The 23,032-nt window shown below is 35.6% G+C and overlaps 2 long non-coding RNA genes across 3 annotated transcripts in view; one reads left to right on the plus strand and one right to left on the minus strand.

The window, feature by feature from the left end:
- The window catches only part of LOC144376460 (uncharacterized), a 166,338-nt gene that overhangs the window by 88,558 nt on the left and 54,748 nt on the right, over nucleotides 1–23,032 (plus strand). The gene's annotated exons all lie outside the window — the stretch shown is intronic.
- LOC144376459 (uncharacterized) overlaps nucleotides 13,474–23,032 on the minus strand; it is a 77,904-nt gene continuing 68,345 nt past the window's right edge. For both annotated transcript variants that reach the window (XR_013436963.1, XR_013436962.1), the window contains exons 6-7: nucleotides 14,959–15,068; nucleotides 13,474–13,949 (exon numbers count right to left, since the gene is read on the minus strand). This is a non-coding gene — a long non-coding RNA (uncharacterized LOC144376459). The remainder of the gene's footprint in view (nucleotides 13,950–14,958; nucleotides 15,069–23,032) is intronic.

Raw genomic sequence — 23,032 nt, forward strand, 5'->3', positions numbered from 1 at the left:
TGAGGACAAATTCCTGTGAATAATGACCAATTTCCATTAATTAGGGGAAGGAGGCTGATAGACAGGTAAATATATGATATACAATGGTCACTTGAGTTAAAAGAAGAAAGTTTGGAACAATACTAGGTTATATAGAAACACCAAAATTTTCTTTATATAAACCACCTAGGTAACATCATTGAATCTTCAGTTCAAAGAAATTATGATCCTTGGGGACTGGGAGCAATGGATATAAATGCTAGTTTTCAGAGCATCAAAACTGCTTTCTTCAAAGAGGGCAGCTTAAGGAGATGAAACAATTCTGAGCCCCTGTCAAAAGACCTTTTGGCCTCTTAAGAAGTAGATGGAATTTGACATGCATTGCAAGGATTTGTAAAGTAGCTCCCCTGAGATGTATTCAACAAGAGTTTTTGACTGATGGTAGTTGTTCTAAGTCATCCATTTCTGTAAATCTTTAAAAGCATTTTTATTTGGAAAAAAAAAAAACAGAAAAGGAAGACATGTCCTAGGAAAAGGATAATTATTTGCCAATAAACAGCATCAATGTCCCTGCTTTCTAGAAACAAATAAATTAACATAAAGCAAACTAGATAAGACTAGCATGCGGCTGTAGGAGCTAATTTTATTTGTATTTGAAGGGCTTCAGGAGAAGGCTACATGAGAAATTTGAGAAACATAACTGGTTGTAACAAGAAGGACTGATAACTAAGGACCATCCTGTGGCTGTGTTCTGTTTCTAGCATTCCTACTATTTTTCTTTCAATTTTAAATCATGGAAAACTTACACTTACCATTTAACTCTCTGAAAAGTAAAATCAATAATATTTTCCATTGGTTTTTCATTTCAAAAAGTGAGTCGACCTTACTGAGTTTCTTCCCTTGACTTAGGTAAATGGCTTACAAAGAGAGGATGTGCCTTAAATTATGTCAACACTGGAGGAGGTGAGTTGATCAAGGGTGATTGATTTGTGCTATCTGGCTCTGGATATTGAATACCACTCACAGCTGTAGTACATGCAAATTAAGCTCAGGTTAGGTTAGACCTTTGTGCATAGGTGCCCCCTGCTGAAAGAAGGTTTAGTCAACTTTAAGGAAGGAGCATGCTTCTTTCATAGTAAAAATGTACAAGTAGGGCAACTTGTGTGTGTGTGTGTGTGGCGGGGGGGGGGGGGGGGGTGGGTGGGGGGGGTGGGGGGGGAGGTTGTGAATTTGTAATCTGTTTTCTTTTCTGCACCTGGCATTTTTAAAAGCAAATAGATACAGCATCAACAGGATGTTTTGTGTCTACTCTATAAAGCCAGGTGTTGGAATCTGTGAGAAATAAAAGCACAAGTCATAGCTCCTATTTCAAAGAGGTAACACATGAATCTCATTTCTCTCCACTCCTGTGCCAGCTTAACCAAAAACAGGTGGAGACAGAGAATACACTGGCACTTCCCAGTGGATGGCTGCTTCATGCTCTTTCTATACCGAATAGTATGGTGGCCAAGAGCTAAGCTGAAATATGCCCATTTAAATTTGAATTAGTCAAGATTAAAAACAATTACTCATTTCATTTTAATTCAATCAGACTAATCACATTTCAATAGCTTAGCAGCCATCTTTGGCCAGTGGATGCTATATCAGAGAAGGCAGAGACAATATTACCTTCACCAAGGAAAGTTCAAATAGACAGATTTGCAAGGTGTTCTAGAATAAGAAACAGTGGCTTGAGTGTCAAGACTCCAGGGTTTGCATCAGGCTTATCAAGGTTATGTATGAGTTAGAACAAGGTACTTCCTTCTTGAATTCAATCTCCTTCTTTTTCAAATGAGAAATTTATTTGAAAACTCATGAGATCTGTTCAGCAGTGATACACATATACTAGAAGGTTCTGTTATAGGGTACAGCCAGTAATCACCTGGGGTCTCCCTTGAGTGTATCCTTAATTGAACAGTGTCTGAAGGCAGACTTGTATCAAACTAAAATTTGACTTTGGTTTCTTTGAAGGGTCAGGCTCATTCAGCTTCTAATAAGCAAATAAACAAAACTCTTTAAAGTGTTGTTGCTGATACAGAGTATTGCCAATACATAAAAATGCAGTGCTAAAAGATTTTTCGTAATCCGTATTATCAGCCTTATCAGCCAATCTACCAGGGTAATTTGAATTGTAAATACTAAGCTTGTTTTGGTAGCCATGACTGAAATGAAAGTCTAAAAGAATACCATAGTTACATTTGTGATTGTATTGAGAATTGTTTTCACTAGGGAACTCTTAGCCTGTGGGATTAAAATGGTAAAGAGACCTTTTACTGCAAGAGCTCTGACAGTTATCCCCTTAGCAAAGTTTGCTTTTGTGATAATTATACCTACTCTTATTTACCAAATGAATCACTTTTCAGTGCTGCTTTTAACCTTGACTGGTTTCCCTTTGATGATTTTTTTTTTTTTTTTGCTATGATGTTTAGAAATACACTGCACATTTTGCACTACTCTTTTTAAGGTAGTTTTTTCTTTTGGTTTTCTTTAATATGGATTCCCAAATTTCATTTTAGGGGCCAGTTAAAGGTAGGGAGGATTAACAACAATTTGTCGTTAATTGGCAAGAGGATGAATATGGGTGTTTGTTAAGAATAATGACGTGTAATTTGCATGCTCCCTTGGATTCCTGAGGTATCACCAGACCCACTAAATGTCCATGGGAAGAAAGATAAGGGGGTTTAGGAAACAATGAATGAAGATGAAATAAATATTTCCCCAAGTTGGAGTCCATTTGGTAAAGCAGGTTTCTTCATAGAACAACAAAAAATCACCATAAGAGACAAAAACATTGAAGTTCAGGCACACGTTTGTATGTTCCAGTGATTTTTAAATGAAAAACTTGAAAATACTAATCAAATGTTTCAAGTTCCAAAATAGGAGGTCTCTGTAACATCCTGTCCTGATGGGCAAAGGTGCGACACATGTAGTCAAGGGGAGAAATAAATAATGTCCATGCACTTATGCCCTTTTCAATGCTTTATTCCTACAAATCACTCAATAGCTTCTTAATCAAGAAATGACAATCCTAATGCTGGGCACCACAAACACAATAATGGACACACTTAATTCAAGATAAACCTTAAATCAACTCTAAGCACTGCAAACACACTTAATCATGACAGACTTATTACAGACATTCCCTCTGCATGCCAAGCTCAAGTGCCAGGTCTGAAGTTTTAAGTCTTAGTTCTTAAGTCCAGGAGACGCACACTCACTCAGACCACAGTGAGCAGGTTAGCAGGTTAGTGGGGTCTTCCTCTGGAGTAGAGTTGATGGCTGATTGAGGAGATGGCCTATAAGGAGACGTCGCCATTCTCACCAGAGTCAAAAGGCCACTGTAGAGTTTGAGAATGGGGAGGACAATGCAGAGGATAAGGCAGAAGATGAGAAGAGTTGGGATGGCAGTCCAGGTCCTCATTAGGCTCTCCCACATGTGTGCGTCAGTGTCTCCCAGCCTGAATGTCTGTTCATTTGCCCCATTATTTATACTAATTTGGAGGGGGCGGGAGGGGAAGGGGGCTTCTTGCTCATCCTTTGGGTCTCTATCAGCTGTTACCACGTTTCTTAGTGACATTTTACATTTTAGAGCCAAGACACATGGTTTGGTGGTTTCCACCCTGATTTTACACTTCTGACTCTTATCTGGATTAAGGCAAATGACATATTTATACCAAATGACTTCACACTGACTCTTATCAGGGTTGTGGCAAGTGACTTATTTTTATCAGGCTATGCCTGATGAGTTATTGGAGGGCACTGTAGGCTTGTGCCTGGGGAGACTGCAAGGTTTTTAAAAATGGAGTTGCTTAAGTCTAAGGCCATCCTTACACATACTCAAGGGCCTATCTTCCCTTGGTAGACCACTGAAATATTTCCTTACGACAGTGGTTCCAGCCGTAGGGAAAACAGAAAAGCCATATCAAAGAATGTCAGGAAGTTCTGGAGGTATTATGGGAGTGGTGCCCCTGCAAATCTCAGCCTCAGTGGCTGCTGAGGGCAGAGACCAAAATTAGAAGTTGAAAGAGCTTGGGAGATAAGAAATGAAGTCCTAGTGATGAAGTTGTAATGGTTACTCGAAGAAGAAAGGTCATGAGGAAGTGAGGCAAGGACACAGACAAGTGGATACAAATGTACAATTGTGTTTAAAACTCTTCTGCCTTCTGTTCCTCCTCCCACACACTACTGCATCATCTCCCCCTCCTTCTTTTCACAAACTAATCACCTTCCACTCCTTTTACAATCCTTAGCTTCCTTCTCTACCTTCTTCACCACATTGTGATCTCTACCATGCCCATTCTTTAGAACTGATCTCATTGAAATTGTTAATGCCATATGTGGAAAGGGGACCATACACAATGCAGTCTGAAAACACAAACTTTTCTTGATCACAAAGACCAGTTTTCCTCTTTTGAATTGAACACTTCATTTAAGCTTCCACGGTGTTATGCTTTCTGACATCCTTTCCCCCCATCCATCTTCTCTTCAGACTTTCCCCTCTTTTTTCTCCCTAATTATTGGTATCCCAGTTTTTAAAAATTATTTTTTTCTTACTTCACATACTCGCCTTGAACAACTACATGTACTCTACAGATTCAAACACCAGCAGGATGCCACTGAGACCCAGGTGTCTATCTGCAGGCCAATCTCTTTCACCACCTCCTCATTCTTCTGCAGATCACCTTACCTTTCAGATCTTATTTATAAACATGTCTTTATTCCAGAGAATGTTCCTGAATGACCACCTTACATTCTCTCTATAGTAGCTTTCCATTAAGCACTCCATTTTCATTATCATCCAAGCAAGATTGTAGTAGAGTTTTAATAATCTGTCTTTCCTATGATCTACAGATTCTATTAAAGCAGAAATTTTGTCAGTTTCACTCAATGTTTTTCCATAAGTTGAGGCAGTTCCCAACTCATAGGAGGTCTGAAAGTCAGGATATACATGGACTTATGTAATATACTTTGCACAGTTATGAACATGTACATAAATTAATCAATTAAACAAGTATCAATATTCATGCATTATAAAGTCATATAAAATAATGGCCTGCATAGATATTTCTGCCAGATACATGCTCTTGGATAATCTTTTTTTTTTAAAAAAATAGTTTTTATTTTATTTTATTTTTTACACTGGAGCACAACTTTTCATGCATCTGGTTGTACATGATATAGAGTTATTCCATTTGTGCATTCGTATCCATACATAAGGGTAATAATGTCCATATCATTCAATCCTTTCCACCCCTTTACACTCCCCCTCCCCTGAGTAATCTTTTGTTCTTCAGAATTTCACACTAAAAATAACAGTACTTATTGGAAAAAAATAGAAGGCAGAAATTTAAATTCCTATATAATTTTAATACGGTATTAACTATTGTTTGAATATCTGGAAATACAACACAAACAGCAAAGACAGACAGCTCAATATGGCTGGTGTTCCCCTCAGGGGATGTATTTTTTTTGATTGCCATAACAATAGATTGGAAATGCTGATTTCTGGGTACTCAGATGATGCAGACACAGTTGAGCTCTGAGCCAGAGAAGAGAAAGAAGAGAGACAGCTGTGGAGCTGACAGCTATGCAAAACCAGGCAGCTAGCACCTCTGAAGAGCCCCCACATGAAGTTCTCATTTTACTTTCCTTAAAGCAGTGTTAAAAGGGTTTCTATCACTGTAGCCACGGCACTGAGAGCTTTTCTCTCTCTTGATGAAAGTTATAATTCTATTCTATTCTTTTTCCTAGGAAAAAAGCACATGTGAACTTCCATTATCTCCTAGTTTTCGGTAGTAGGTAATCAGTGCCAGAGTGTTGGAGAAATACATGCAGCAGAACAGACCGTATTTTCATACTGGACAAGTGGTATTGGAATTGCATTCCCTTAACACTACCATTCCCACAGTCATTTCAGAAGGAAAAAAAAAAAAGAAGTAAAAAATTTGAAAAAGTGCTAACTCTTCCTTATCCATAGTGGAATAATAAGTGCTTTAATAGAAGTTTATTTTAAAAAAAAATGCTTTGGCAGGGTGTGGCCTCTGTGTGTAGGTGTGTGTTTGTTTATCTGGGAATAATAAAGGATGCAGGATCACTTTGAGTATTGTTGAATAAGAGATATATTTTAGGAGTTAAGATGGCACACAACCATAGAAGATACTCGGGAAGTAAAGGTCTGAAAGGAGAATTGTAGAATCAGAGAGAAATCAACCCTCAGGACCGCAAAACCACCGATGAGAGCAGGCCCATTGCAGATTGTCGGTCCCTCTAGCTTCTCTGGAGAAGAATCTGGAAGTCTGCTGCTCCACACACTGTGAGGGGCCTGTGATTCCATCGGCAGAGCTGGCAGTTGGGGAACTGTATGAGAAACTGGAAGATCAAGGATAAGCTGTAGCCTGCCAGCACTTCTGCTACTGTTTGTTTCCATGCCCTACTGTAATGACCTCAGGAGAAGAATGGCTGTATCTTTAATCTGCCTTCCAAATGATGTGGAGATTTTTCTTGTGGCAGATTCTACCCCGGAGTCATACAGGTAAAGGGATTCTTGGAAAGGGGATAGGTAGTCACAGTTTAGGCAAGTTAACATAGAAAGTAAACTCAGTAAGTCAGCAAGTATCAAATTGTGGAGAACTTCAAAGGCTAGAATTCAAAAATCACTTTGTTTTCTAAAGGGGGAATGCCCTGCCGCCATCTTTGTTTCTGGAACATGATTTTGTAGCAGTAGGAAGGACTGGACTGATGAGAGACTGGGAGTTTTGAAGTTCAGTTATGAATCCCTGCAGTAAGATGTGAGAGTGTGAAAACGTTTTGTAAAGTTAAACCAAGAGCATGACATTGGAAGTAAAGAGAAAACATTTTTAAAAAAGATTTTCTAGTACATTTTGATCAAAACAATTATTTGAGTCTATGAAAGTAGCCTTTTGTTCTCTATGACCTAGAAGTGAAAGTAACCTTAGATAACCCTGTTTCCAAAGAAGCCACACATCTGTGGATCTTTGATCTTGCAGATCTCATAAGGGAGATACATGATATTTGCATGTATCATTGCACTCAAGACTGGATTCTGATATTATATCACCAGTGAATTATATGAATTATGTGCACATGCCCTCTTCCCTTACTCAATTATATATTTCTTTGTAACATGTATCACCACATGACTTTATATATTCATTATGTTTTAAAATTTTTATTTGGATGTCTGTTCCACATACATGCAATTCCATAAGGACAGAGACATGTTCTTCTTTGTTTATTGTTGTACCTGTGACCTTTGAAAAAGCATGAATGGGCCATGTGACCTTGGACATCAGTAGTGCTAGAATATCAATAATGGAATTCACAATAGGATTGGGTCTTGAAACATCACCATTAGAGGTCCTGATCTGATAGTAAAGACAGAGTTATACCCTTTCTGATAGGATCAGTCTTTGAAATTTATATATTTTAGGTCAATTTTGTTAAGATTCTGAATTATAGGGATATTGATAGTGGATGTTTCCATCTGGGTCAATAGATGACTTCATCTAATGCCTGATAGTGAGGATGACAGGGCCCAGCCATATCTTATTCCAAATGAATACTTAGAGGATCTAGAAATGCAACCAGTTCATATTCCAAATTGAGAGAATGCTAAAGTGAGTTTCAACTCTTCCCACTGTTGGGGTTGGACTTCTAATTCTTTTCCAGGTATAAGATTAACTGAGACTGACGGTGTTGATGGAAAATCTTCCATAACTATTGTTAGACAAGGTTGAAGTAGTTGGGGAATGACAAAATAGCATAAAGTGATTGCTTGAAAAGTTAAAATTACTCAATAAGCCTTCTGTATGTAGGGTGTGCACCTGAACACTCAGTACAACTCCTTCAGTTATGAGGCAATGACTACACATGGCAGGGCGATGATGGAATTTGGCTTGAGAATAGGGTGTACAGGTTCTACTGATGTGCTGAATGGAAGTTTAGGAACACTTAGTGGGCCTAACAAGGACATGAAAGAGACAGTGGAAGATGACATACCACAGGAAGACTTGGGAGGATTCTCAAAACAGTCTCACAATGTTTGTGTTTGAACCTAAAAATAACATGAAATAGCAGTACTATCTGTATTTTTTCTCAGGATTAGGGGATTGAAATGAGATTGGGATCTTCTTAGCAGGATATTGCTTTGGGCATTGAAAGCCAGAAGGAAAAAGGCAAAAAAGTCTCTTGGATGGAATACTAAGATGACCTAATTAAATGCCAGCTCCAGTGCCCTGAGTAAAGATTTGCAAATCAATGCTGGGCAGTGTTGTCCAGAATGAAAACTGACTGAGTATGATTAAAGGTGTCATGGTAAATGATAGGAACAAAACTTTAGAGTGCTGGCTATGTGTCTTCATGTGCTGGCAGAAGGGTGGTGTCTTGGGGTGCATATGTGGGTTTGGGTGAGCATTGAATTGTATTAAGACTGAGGACAATACTATAATTTCTTAGCGCACTATGAATTCAGCTATGTTGCAGACTGCCATTTAGTCTGCTACTTAACTTTCCGAAAACAGCCTAGTGCTGCAGAAATGGGCCATCTATATTAAGGTACAATTACTTGATTCATCTCAAAGAATTGCATATGCATGCATGTATGAGTGTGTGTGTGTGTGTGTGTGTGTGTGTGTGAGAGAGAGAGAGAGAGAGAGAGAGAGAGAGAGAGAGAGAGAATGATGTGAATTTCGCAGGATTCCAAGCTTTGGAGAAGGATCCATTGATCCTGATATTCTCTGCTTCTCCTTCATGCTAAAGGTGTTCCATGTCTCCAGGAGATTGTTGAGGTTATAATGATCCTCTGCAGAAGCTTCAGTTGGCCATTTGTAAGTGTCAGAACCAGGGTCCTCAGAATTATAATAAGCAAAGTTTCCGACCAGATAACTCTGCTGGTATGTTCATTAGTCTTTTAGTGAGTGGGTAAATTTTTTATGATCAAGATGTGTATCAGTGCTGCTGTCCTGTTTAATTATAGAGACACGAAATAGGCAGACACACTGATGCGGTATTCAAGTTAGCAGGAAAAAAAAAGTAGGGGAATTATTACAGACGTCTGGATGGTGTCCTCAGTTCCCCCTTAGCTATTGAATCTCAGCTGTCTGCAATCAAGATCTGAGTCACAAAATGGCTTGCATTGTGCTGCTATTTCAGTTTGACAGACTGTCTTTCAGCATGAAAATTGTGAACAATTCACCAGGTTTTAAAATTTCTGTATGAAAAACATTTAAATGCTGCTAGAACTTTAGCTATAATAGCACTAAGTATAATTCTACAAAAATATTTTAATAATTGTATGAATATTCAGTAAAACCTCATTAAGTTGGAAAGTAAGGTGCAAACTCCCCTACCACAAGCAGATTTTAAATGAACTGTATTCAGATAAACCAATAATTTTATCAAAGGAAAGTAGGGCAATTACTTTGCATAATATACAATTTGGAAAAAAAATACCCCATTAATTAGGCATTTCAGCAAACAGCAGATATTTTGAACCACTTCTGCTGAGAAAGTTTTACTTAGTTTTCATTTTTCCTAACTGATACAAATATTCAAATCTGCAAATGTTTATGTTTACTAGTGTTGATGTTTCCATGTGGTTTCATCTCTGGATTTGTACATTTCTCTCATTGGCACACATAGCTACACACATGTGAAATGCAGTATATATTGACTATGTGCATAGGAATATTTGTCCTGATTCTTTGTGTCAATTTTTAAAATGTCCTTGCCTCATTTCTTATAGAAATCATTTTGGGGACATGTATGAGAGGAGTCCCAGGTGCTTGGGGGAATATAGGCTCCTTATCATATCATTCAAATTAGATGTTATTTTATAAAACCTTCTGAAAAAGATTTACAAATGTGATTTAAAAGAGCACTGGAGTGATGGTCAATTCAGACAGTAAGCTCTTTAGACTTCCTGACCAGAGAAGTCCAACAGAAAGAGTAATTTAACATTTTAACATTATCCTGATCTGACCCTAATGGAATTTTTTTCCCATGTCTTCTCTTTGATTTTCAACCTAGTCACTAAAAGGAGGCTAAAAATGAACTGTTAATTGTTTTCACTTTTTATTTATTTTTATTTTTTTTTATTTTAGTATTTCAAACAGTTTGAAAATTATAGTCCTTTCATTTGAGGTTTTTCTTATCTTGCTCATCCTGCCAAGTAGTATTTTTTGGTTTGTGAACTCTCTTACCTACTCAAGGGTGGTTGAAATAAATCTAAAGTTGTCTCACTCAGGAATTATCTAAAGTAAATAAATAAATAAGCAAGACTAATAATTAGGCAGCTCATTGAATAGGCTGTTGAACCAGCTAAAGTGGGAAAGAAATTATTCAAGTTCTAAACCTTTCTACTTGCAAATTAGCCAAAATCAATTGCATTTTAAACATTGCATCACCTTAATTGATTTTAGGATGGATAGCACTTTGCTGTTCACATTTATGGTGAGCCGTGAAGGACTTGGCAATGGGTATCTTTTCTATTGTGCTTCTTAATGTGGAATGAACTTTATAGAAGAATGTAGCCTAGTTTTTCTTGTGGTTTTTTTTTTTGAGGTTGAAATACAGTTTGCAGATTTAATTTTGCATATAACATATTTATCCATCTTTACAATCCCTAACAGGTTTTAACTAATTCCTTCTAGCCAGTGGTAATATTTTTATGCTGGAAATGGATATTGATATGATAAAAACCTGATATAAGTAAATGAGTTAAAACCTAAAATTTATTTGACTCTCTGTTGATAAAGATGAGGATCACAGGCTTCAGAAACAAAAGAGGGACATTTGAACACTCATTTTGAAACCATATTTTTAAGTTTGGACAAGATTTAGTACCCCCCACTTTGCATCTTCTTTTATTATTTTTTTTCTTATCTATTGTTTTAAAGTTTAAATTAGAAAATGTGAACCAGCCTAATAGTACTAGGAACAAAAACTGCAAACGATAAATTCTGGTTTTCTTCCTTAAATGCAAACGAGGACACTTAGTAATTTAGATGATTAATTAATTATTCGCTTAATGGCTCCTTGTGCTTTTCTCCTTTCCAATACCTTTTCTTACTTCTGTACACTCCATTTCTCCAGAAAGCATGGAATTTATCTCCAACCATACTGCCTCAGACATGTATTGAAACCAGGAAGTTAGGGATTATACATTACACCAGCAGAAAAGAAGTGGTAATTACCATGGCTACAATTGATGGGAATGTCAGAATAATATTGCCTAAACATGTGGGCTCATATTTTATGTTTTGGGCACATATAAAATACATATTGATTTACTAGAGTTGGGAATCTTTGTGGAGTTAAGGACATTTAATGGTTATTTTGCTAGAATGTTTCATTAAAAATATACATTTTATACCAATAAAAGCAGAATAAGAAGTTAGGCTTACCACAATTTCAAATATGTTCCATCATTTCTAATGATTACTCACTTATAAATATTGATAAGCCAGCTTATTTTAAAACACACTCTCTTGGCTGAGCTAGAATTTTAGTTTGTAAAAATTGGCTAGAAACAAACATTGGTAATTAGTTTCTAGTTTGCATAAGCCCTTCCTTCACAAATATTTGCTCTTTTAAAGAGTTAGCAATGAGTGTTTGCATATGTACAAGGATTTGTGGGCAGTAACAGTGAAACTCATTATGACTTTGGTAACTGCTATCATGTATTTTACACAGGCTTCAATTTGATCAGATCTACTTGCATCAACCTATCTCATAATAATTCAAATTTGGCATCTCTGAGAGCCAGTTGATTTTCTTTAAAAAAACATGTTTTTACTAATCTTATGTGTTCCCAGAGAGCTCTTATTTTCTCTTGTCATAATAGCTTATAAAAGGTTTAATTTGCAATCTTGGATAAAGACTTTTTTCTGTCTACATATACTTCTATTTGTTTATTAATAAAAAACACATCAATTGGAAATAGTTTCTGTTTCAGGAAGTCTTTTGTTTTTTTGATACTGGTAATTGAACCCAGGGCCACTCTACCACTGAGTTACACACCAGCCCAATTTTTTATTTTGAAACAGGGTCTTGCTAATTTGCCCAGGCTGGCCTGGAACTAGTCACTGGAACTTGTCATTACAAGAGTGAGATACCATGCCTTTTAGACACATTCTTTTAAGAGTCCTTTAAGAGTTTTTAGTCAGTGCTTTAAAAATTCACACTTAGGTGGGCCAAGACTAACTCAGATGATCTTACTTCAACACAAACTAATCCATAGAAATTTGTCTGAGGTGAGGCATATTGAACATAAGGGCTAACTCAGATTAAAAGGTCAGAATTTTTAATGCTATAAAGTTTTATTTTGTCATTGTTCATTGAAATCTTTCTGTTTCATAATGATAGAATACATTAAGACAATATTTCATTTATGAAAAAGTAAATGAATAGTTGGGGGGTGTGAAAATTTCTTTTTAGCTGCTAGGCATTCAAAATTAGAACACTAAGTTTAGAAATCTCTGATCTAGAAAGTCTTTCCTATTTTGTATTATTTACTAGATTCTCCGTCCACGGAAGACTGATGGCCAAACAGAGGTTCTATCCTGCATTTTTATACAAAAGGTCTCTGGGGTACTCTGGCATCCTGGCACCCAACATTCTCCCTCAGATAGCACAAGCTGGGTTCAGTATTTTCTAACCTGCACTCCCTACTCCTTTTTTTCCCTTCAAAAGGGATCTGGTATATAAAAATAGTGTAAAAGCAAAGGTGATAGTGGGGTGAAATAGTTTTTGCCAGTAGAATTTGTGTCTGAACACCCCATGCACATCCGCTCTTTTCTTTTGAACTTAGTTGTGTTTTATCAAATCATCCAAGATTATATTTTTGCCTCAACGGCAACTATACGCCCTAGAAATTGGGGTTCACAGTGTCAGAGAAGCATGATGGGCAGGACAATACTTAGATTTTTGATCGCTGATGTTTCTTTGTCATATTTAGACTAGCTTTGCTCTGTTAGTTCAATCATAGCCTCTACTATCTGAGCAGGTATTGCTTTCCCAACATGGAATGCCCATTCTTAGCTTAGCTAAAATAAACTTTTGTGACCTCACAAGAATAGATGCATGTCACCTCCATGCGGTCACATAACACTCTGAACTTACCTTCATAATAAACAATTCTTCTTTTTAATTTTTGTCTTGACTTTTCTTAAGTTTTATTTTTAGTATTTAGACTTTAATACATTTGAAATTTGTCTTACTAACTTTATTCAAGTATACACATACAACGTGATGTGCATGTTTAAAATACATAATTTGATAAGTTTGGGCATATCTTTATACCCATGAAACCACTATCTTAATCAAGATACATATCGTATGGCTGGGCCTGCCACAAAACTGAGGAAGTACATAGACTCCCACCCCTTGTTCACCCAGATGCTGGCAATAAGGCTAGAAAGATTTCAGACAGGTCACTCAGAGTAACCAAGCATGAGTTTATTAGAAACAACAGGAAAAAGAAAAGGCAACATTCTCAAGGGAGTAAGTGCATACTCTCAAAGAGGAGAGGGATGGTGTGCCCTTCCTGCCCTCCAGTTTTATTGGGGGTTCCAACAAAGCAGAAAGTTTCCAGACAGTCCCACCCAGGTCCATGTACTGACATTTGACTGACTGTAGGATAATATCAAACTTTCAAGATCCCACTGTTCATTTCAACTTGAGGTCACTTGAGCCCATGCCAACCGGTTCTAACTGGAACGTGCTCTTACAGATTTTATGGGTAGAGGGATTTATCTTTACTTCTCTGAGTGCTAAGATCTTCTCTGTGTGAAGATCACAAAAGTACCACCTTTCTGGGTAACTTGTGACCTTTTTTGGCACTTCAGCCCTGCATTTCTCCTGCAAGTTTACTGAGGAATGTAACATATCCTGTTGACTGAAGCCAGGCAGGGCTGCAGATAAATTAAAAAAAAAAAAAAAAAAAAAAAGAAAGCATGTGGGGATTAGCACTACCAATTTGTAGAATTATTTCCTTAACCTCGACCACCCACATCTGTCTGTTCCCTATCAATATTGAGCATGGTCACCAACTCCAAAAGGTCCCTCAGTATCTTTATAATCCCTGTTTCATGCACCTTCTCTTCATCTCTGGCAACAAGTGACGTGCTTTCTGTTATCAGGTAATTTCCCATTTTATAGAATTTTATAGTAATGTGATTAGATAATATTTATTTTCATAATACAATATAATGTTTCAGCCAATGACTAAAAATATACTACATTTATAATAGTGTCCCATAAGATTATAATGGAGCTTGGGCTGGGGATGTGGCTCAAGTGGTAGCACGCTCGCCTGGCATGTGTGCGGCCCGGGTTCGATCCTCAGCACCACATACAAACAAAGATGTTGTGTCTGCCAAAAAATGAATATTAAAAAAAATTCCTCTCTCTCTCTTTAAAAAAAAAAAAAGATTATAATGGAGCTCAACAATTTCTATTGCCTAGTGACATTGCAGAAATTATAATGTTGTATCGCAATGAATCCTAACCTATTCATGGTGGTGCTAGATAAACAAACACACTGAACTGACAGTTGTAAAATGTATACCTCATATAAATGAAAATGTTACTGGTTTATGAATTTCATATACTATATTTTTATTGTTCTTTTAGAACATACTCTTGATTTTTTAAAAAATAAGTTTTCTGTAAAGTGATATGCCATTTTCCACTGTCAGCAGCTTCATGCATCTCATATTTTTCCATCTATCAATTGAATCAGAGACTGTGTTCAGTGACTGACCTATAAAGTAAAATTCCCTTTAAGTTTAGTCTCTGATGCTCATCTTATGATGAAATCATCTAACACTTCATTTTCAGAACGTATCTCCATCATTAAGTGGCACACATCTATTTATTTTTCTGGCTTCTTTCACTTGGCATAATTATTTTGAGACTTACCAATATTGTTATATGAATCAATGGTTTCCTTATATTTTAAAGTAATGCTCCTTTGTATGGAAATACCTTGATATTTAGCCATTCACCTGATGGTTGTTCCCAAAGTTTGGCTATGGACAAAAACGGAAATAAACATTTATGTATAAATTTTATTTATTGTATTATTTTATTATATTGTAATTAGAATATTTAACATTACATTATCATCTTAAACATATTTAAATGCATAATATTGTACTTTTTACCAGAGAAATAATGTTATACCTCAGATCTCTAGAATTTATTCATCTTCCATAATTGAGAGTATGTTTCAAATTTTCATTTCTTTTGGAAGAATTCCTAAGAGTTTGAACAAATGTATGATAACATAGGTGTATAATTAACTTTAAAACATTTTTATAAACTCATATTGAGAGTAATTTTATCATCTTTGATTTCCATCAGCAGTATATGAGTTTTAGTTGATATGCAAATAATTTCTCCCTGACTGTGACTTGTATTTTATTCTGTTAACAGTAGCTGTTGAAGAACAGAAGTTCTTAAGATTGTGGAAGTTCAATTAATCATATTTTAATGGATAGTGACTTCAGTGAAAGTTTTTTGCACCTTATTCAAAAATCAATGGAGCATACATACCTTTTATTTTTGTCTATCTTTAGACCACTAACATAGTGTTTTAAGCCTTTTAACAACTCTTATGCTTCCTCATGTATTATTAACTCCATAATTCATTACTATTTTTACCTTAATCAGTCCTTGATCTTTTACAGCTTTAAATAATAAGAAATGTCACATATCTCCCCACTAATTATCATTTTCAGTTCTCTTTATTCTTGTAGACAGTGCCTTTTGAAGGTCAAGACTTAATTTTCTTCAAGTTTAATTAATCTTTTTCCTTAATGGATCATGATTTGGGTTTTATGCTAAAGATTCTATGGGTGCATCTATTCTTCCATCTAGTATCTTTTTCATGCTGGATATTGAATTTCCTTTGGTTTCAAATTCTTTCAACTTTTGTATATCTGAAAAACAACAAAAAAAATTCAACTTTGTTTTCTAAAAATATTTTTGCTGAGATTGAATTTCAGGGCATGGGGGGTATTTTGTTGTTGTTGCTTTTTAAAAAAAATACTTCAAAGATATTTATCAGTTCCTTTTTGGTTTGTTTCCAACAAGAAATTTTCAGTCATCTTTGTTATTTTAATTTTCCTGTGCACACTGTACGTTCTTTCTCTGGTTGCTTTTTAGGTCTTCTTTTTATCACTGGTATTAAGAAATGGATTAAGATGCGCTTTAGTGTAGGTTTTTATAATTTAATTTTAGGTTTCTTGTGTTTGGAGTTTGTTGAGCCCCTTAAATCTATGGTTTTGTAGATTCCATTCAGTTTGGAATAGTTTTGATCATTATTTCTTCATATATATTATTGGTCTCCCTATGTTCCTCTCCTACTTCATTGACTCTGATTATGCACACATTAATTAAGACTCTTGAATCTGTCCCACAGCTCATTGATGCTCAGTTATTTTTTTTCAGTCTTTTTTTTTCTGCCTTTCATATGGAATAATTACTATTGACAATTGCCAAGTTTTCAAGTTTACTGATCTTTTCTTTTGCAATGTCTGGTCTGCTATTAATCCTATACAGCACATTTTGTTCCTCCAGACATTTTTAGAAATTTTATTTGAGTTTTAATTATTTATTTGTTTGTTTATTTGTATCTCCTTTATCTCTAATTTGTGTCATCAATATTTCTTCTAGCAGCTCTAAGAAACTAGAAGGATTGGGACTATTTTACCACAATAATTTAATAATTTTACCATCTATGCCATTTCTAGGTTGTTTTATATCAATTGAAAAGACAAATTGCCTTTTCTTCATTAGTTAAATTTAACTACTTATTTGAATGCCTGATACTTTTTTTTTTAAAAAGAGCCAAACACTGTAAATTTGTATGTATTTTCTATAAATATTTCTAACTTTTATCCTGGGATGTAGTTAAATTACTTTTGGAATACATTGTTCTTTCCAGTTCCTATTCATCTTTTTTTTTCTTAATAAAACTTAAATTTTAATATTTTCAGTAGTGAATTTTCTTAACATATGCATGTCTTTTGAATATTATACTTAGGACAATATAACAATGAACCTTAAATAAAACAGAAGATTAATTGAAAATAAATTAATTATTGAACATGCAAAAATTAAACTTGGCAAATCAGTTTTAAAATCTAACTAGGATATATTTTCTTACAACTTGCCTGCATAAATTTTCCTTTTCAAAATTATTACTTTTTTATTTTTTTTATTGGTTGTTCAAAACATTACAAAGCTCATGACATATCATCTTTCATACATTTGACTCAAGTGAGTTATGAACTCCCATTTTTACCCCAAATACAAATTGCAGAATCATATCAGTTACACATTCACATTTTTACATAACGCCATATTAGTGACTGTTGTATTCTGCTGCCTTTCCTATCCCCTACTATCCCCCATCCCCTCCCCTCCTATCTTCCCTCTCTATCTCATCTGCTGTTGTTCGGTTCTCTCCCTTGTTTTTCCCCCCTTTCCCCCCACAACCTCTTGTATGTGATTTTGTATAACATTGAGGGTTTCCTTTCATTTCCATGCAATTTCCCTTCTCTCTCCCATTCCCTCCCACCACTTGTCTCTGTTTAATGTTAATCTTTTCCTCATGCTCTTCCTCCCTGCTCAGTTCTTAGTTGCTCTCCTTAAATCAAAGAAGACATTTGGCATTTGTTTTTTAAGGATTGGCTAGCTTCACTTAGCAAAATCTGCTCTAATGCCACCCATTTCCCTGCAAATTCCATGATTTTCTCATTTTTTAGTGCAGAGTAATACTCCATTGTGTATAAATGTCAAGTTTTTTTATCCATTCATCTATTGAAGGGCATCTAGGTTGGTTCCACAGTCTTGCTATTGTGAATTGTGCTGCTATGATCATTGATGTGGCAGTATCCCTATAGTACGCTCTTTTCAGGTCTTCAGGGAAGAGTCCGAGAAGGGCGAAAGCTGGGTCAAATGGTGGTTCCATTCCCAGCTTTCCCAGGAATCTCCATACTGCTTTCCAAAGGCCACACCAATTTGCAGTCCCAACAGCAATGTAAAAGTGTACTCTTTTCCCCACATCCTCGCCAGCACTTGTTGTTGTTTGACTTCAGAATGGCTGCCAATCTTACTGGAGTGAGATGGTATCTTAGGGTGGTTTTGATTTGCATTTCTCTGACTGCTAGAGATGGTGAGCATTTTTTCATGTACTTATTGATTGATTGTATGTCCTCCTCTGAGAAGTGTCTGTTCAAGTCCTTGGCCTATTTGTTGATTGAGTGATTTGTTATCTTATTGTTTAATTTTTTGAGTTCTTTGTATATTCTGGAATTAGGGCTCTATCTGAAGTGTGAGGAGTAAAAATTGGTTCCCAGGATGTAGGCTCCCTATTTACTTCTCTTATTGTTTCTCTTTCTGAGAAAAAACTTTTTAGTTTGTGTAAGTCCCATTTGTTGATTCTTGTTATTAACTCTTGTGCTATGGGCGTCCTATTAAGAAATTTGGAGCCCGACCTCACAATATGTAGGTCGGAGCCAACTTTTTCTTCTATCAGGTGCAGAGTCTCTGATTTGATATCAAGCTCCTTGATCCATTTTGAGTTAACTTTTGTGCCTGGTGAGAGAAAGGGGTTCAGCTTCATTTTGTTGCATATGGATTTCCACCTTTCCCAGCACCATTTGTTGAAGATGTTATCCTTCCTCCATTGCATGCTTTTAGCCCCTTTATCAAATATAAGAAAGTTGTAATTTTGTGGGTTGGTTTCTGTGTCCTCTATTCTGTACCATTGGTCCACCTGCCTGTTTTGGTACCAGTACCACACTGTTTTTGTTACTATTGCTTTGTAGTACAGTTTGAAATCTGGTATTGCTATACCTCCAGATTCACACTTCCTGCTTAGAATTGCTTTTACTATTCTAGGTCTTTTGTTTTTCCATATGAATTTCATGATTGCTTTATCTATTTCTACAAGAAATGCCGTTGGGATTTTGATTGGCATTGCATTGAACCTGTAGAGAACTTTGGGTAATATCGCCATTTTGATGATATTCGTTCTGCCTATCCATGAACAGGGTACATTTTTCCATCTTCTAAGATCTTCTTCAATTTCTCTCTTTAGGGTTCTGTAGTTTTCATTGTATAAATCTTTCACCTCTTTTGTTAGGTTGATTCCCAAGTATTTTATTTTTTTTGAGGATATTGTGTATGGGGTGGTTTTCCTCATTTCCATTTCAGAAGTTTTGTTGCTGATATACAGGAATGCTTTTTATTTATGCCTGTTGATTTTATATCCTGCCACTTTGCTGAATTCATTTATTAGTTCTAGTAGTTTCTTTGTAGACCCTTTTGGATCTTCTAGGTATAGAATCATGTTGTCAGCAAATAGTGATAATTTAAGTTTTTCTTTTCCTATTTTTATGCCTTTAATTTCTTTTGTCTGCCTAATTGGTCTGGCTAGTATTTCAAGAACTAAATTGAATAGAAGTGGTGAGAGAGGGCATCTCTGTCTTGTTCCAGATTTTAGAGGGAATGCTTTCAGTTTTTCTCCATTTAGGATGATGCTAGCCTGAGGTTTAGCATATATAGCTTTTACAATGTTGAGGTAAGTTCCTGTTATCCCTAGTTTTTCTAGTGTTTTGAACATAAAGGGATGCTGTACTTTGCCAAATGCTTTTTCTGCATCTATCAAGATGATCATATGGTTCTTATCTTTAAGTCTATTGATGTGGTGAATAACATTTATTGATTTCAGTATATTGAACCAGCCTTGCATCCCAGGGATGAATCCTACTTGATCATGGTGCACAATTTTTTTGATATGCTTTTGTATTCGATTCACCAGGATTTTATTGAGAATTTTTGCATCTAAGTTCATTAGAGATATTGGTCTGTAGTTTTCTTTCTTTGAGGTGTCTTTGTCTGGTTTCGGAATCAGGGTGATGTTGGCCTCATAGAATGCATTTGGAAGAGCTCCTTATTTTTCTATTTCTTGAAATAGCTTGAAAAGTATTGGTATTAATTCTTCTTTGAAGATTTTGTAAAACACCGCTGTATACCCATCTGATCCAGGGCTTTTCTTGGTTGGTAGTCTTTTGATGGCTTCTTCTATTTCTTCCTTTGTTATTGGTCTGTTTAAATTGTGTGTGTCTTCCTGACTCAATCTGGGCAGATCATATGACTTAAGAAATTTATCGATATCTTCACTATTTTCTATTTTATTGGAATATAGGGTTTCAAAATACTTTCTAATTATCTTCTGTATTTCTGTAGTGTTTGTTGTCATATTGCCTTTTTCATCCCGTATGTTAGTAATTTGAGTTCTCTCTCTTCTTCTCTTCGTTAGCATGGCTAAGGGTCTGTGGATCTTATTTATTTTTTTAAAGAACCAACTTTTAGTTTTATCAATTTTTTCAATTTTTTTTTGTTTCAATTTCATTGAATTCCACTCTGATTTTAATTATTTCTTGTTTTCTACTACATTTGCTATTGTTTTGCTCTTCCTTTTCTAGGGTTTTGAGGTGTAGTGTGAGTTCATTTATTTGTTGGGTTTTTCTTTGTTTGAGTAATGAACTCCAAGAAATGAATTTCCCTCTTAAAACTGCTTTTATTGTGTCCCATATATCCCTGTATGTTGTGTCTGTATTGTAATTTATCTTTAAGAATTTTTTTATTTCCTTCTTTATGTCTTCTGTAACCCATTGATCATTCAGTAACATATTGTTCATTTTCCAGGTGATGCAGGATTTTTCCTTCCTTCTTTTATAATTGATTTCTAGTTTCATTCCATTATGATCAGATATGGTGCATAGTATTATCTCCACACCTTTATATTTACTAAGAGTTTCCCTATAGCATAATATATGGTCTATCTTTGAGTAGGATCCATGTGCTGCTGAGAAGAACGTGTATCCACTTGATGATGGTGGATATATTCTATATATGTCGATTAAGTCTAGGTTATTGATTATGTTATTGAGTTCTATAGTTTCTTTATTCAGCTTTTGTCTAGAGGATATGTCTAATGTTGAGAGCAATGTGTTTAAGTCACCCATAATTATTGTGTAGTGGTCTATTGACTCTTGAACTTGAGGAGAGTTTGTTTTATGAATGTTGCAGCACCATTGTTTGGTGCATAAAATTGATAATTGTTATGTCTTGTTGGTGGATGGTTCCTTTTAACAGTATATAGTGTCCTTCTTTATCCCTTTTGATTAACTTAGGTTTGAAGTTGATTTTATTCGATATGAGTATGGCCACTCCTGCTTGCTTCTGAGGGCCATGTGAGTGGTATGATTTTTCCCAACCTTTCACCTTCAGCCTGTGTATGTCTTTTCCTATCATATGAGTCTCCTGAAGGCAGCATATTGTTGGATTTGTTTTTTTAATCCAGGTTACTAGCCTATGTCTCTTGATTGGTGAATTTAAGCCATTAACATTTAAGGTTACAGTTGAAATATGGTTTGTACTTCCAGTCATGTTTATTTATTTATTTATTTTAGTTTGGCTAGTTTTTCCTCTTTGGTTATTTTTCTCCCCCTTTACTGAGATACCTCCCACCATTAGTTTTGGGCCCTATTTTTCAATTTCTCTTCTTGTAGTATTTTGCTCAAAATGCTTTGCAGTGCTGGTTTTCTGGCTGCAAATTCTTTTAGCTTTTGTTTATCGTGAAATATTTTAATTTCATTGTCAAATCTGAAGCTTAATTTTGCTGGATACAGTATTCTTGGTTAGAATCCATTATTTTTCAGCGTTTGAAATATGTTGTTCCAGGATCTTCTCGCTTTCAAAGTCTGTGATGAAAAATCAGTCATTAACCTAATTGACTTACCTCTGAATGTAATCTGCCTCCTTTCTCTCGTAGCTTTTATTCTCTCCTTGTTCTGTATATTGGCTGTCTTCATAATTATATGTCTGGGAGTTGGTCTATTACGGTTTTGAATGTTTGGGGTCCTGTAGGCTTCCAGGATTTGGCAATCCATTCCATCTTTCATCTCTGGGAAGTTTTCTACGATTATTTCATTTAATAGGTTGTCCATTCCTTGGTTTGAACCTCCATACCTTCTTTTATCCCAATGACTCTCAAGTTTGGTTTTTTTATGACATCCCATATCTCTTGGATAGATTGCTTGTGAGTTTTAAGCATCCTTTCTGTGTTGACTATATTCTTTTCAAGTTGATGAACTTTGTCTTAATTATCTGATGTTCTGACTTCTACTTGATCTAGTCTATTTGTAATATTCTCCTTTGAGTTTTTAATTTGGTTTATGGTTTTCTGCATTTCTAGGATTACTGTTTGATTTTTTTTTAAATCTCTATCTCCCAGTAAAGCTCTTTCTTTGCCATTTGAATTTGTTTGTTTAATTAATTTTCAAAATATACTTTCATTTCTTGGACTTGCTGTCTCATGTCTTCTCTAATATTCCATTCCATCTGAGTTAGGTATGCCTTGAATTCTTTCCCTGTCCATGTTTCTGATGCTTACAGGTCCTCCTGTAGATTTAAGTTGTCCTGCATTATTTGTAATCCTTTTTTCCCTTGTTTTTTCATGTTGTTCACGTTACTTTCCAGCTCTGTTTGACTGCTGTATTTCTGCTTTCTCCTATAAATTTGTTTTGGTTTTGTATATCTCTGTTGTCTCTCCTTTGTGGTGGTAGAATATGCCTAGAAATGTTGGGCTTTATTGTACTTTAAAGCTGATTCATTCAATTCATAAAAGGCTTCCAGATTCTGTATGCATATAGTGATTTGTTGTTTGTTCTTAGGACTTTATGTTTAGGTTAGGTGCTATGATGGTATGAGGGTTAGTATGTCTTGGCTACTTTAGAAGATTGCTCTACTGAAGGGGGATACTAACAGGCAATTGGATCAGGGTGTTGGTAGTAGGTAGGTATTTAGGAGCCCTATATACAGCCTCAAAACATTCATCTATTTGCATTTAGACAATTACAAGTAATGGAAGACGTAATGCTTGGGATGAAAGTTGAGGGGTAGGGGAAGGAAGGTA

This window comes from Ictidomys tridecemlineatus, chromosome 3 (genome assembly GCF_052094955.1).
Source record: "Ictidomys tridecemlineatus isolate mIctTri1 chromosome 3, mIctTri1.hap1, whole genome shotgun sequence".
NCBI classification, from domain to species: Eukaryota; Metazoa; Chordata; class Mammalia; order Rodentia; family Sciuridae; genus Ictidomys; species Ictidomys tridecemlineatus.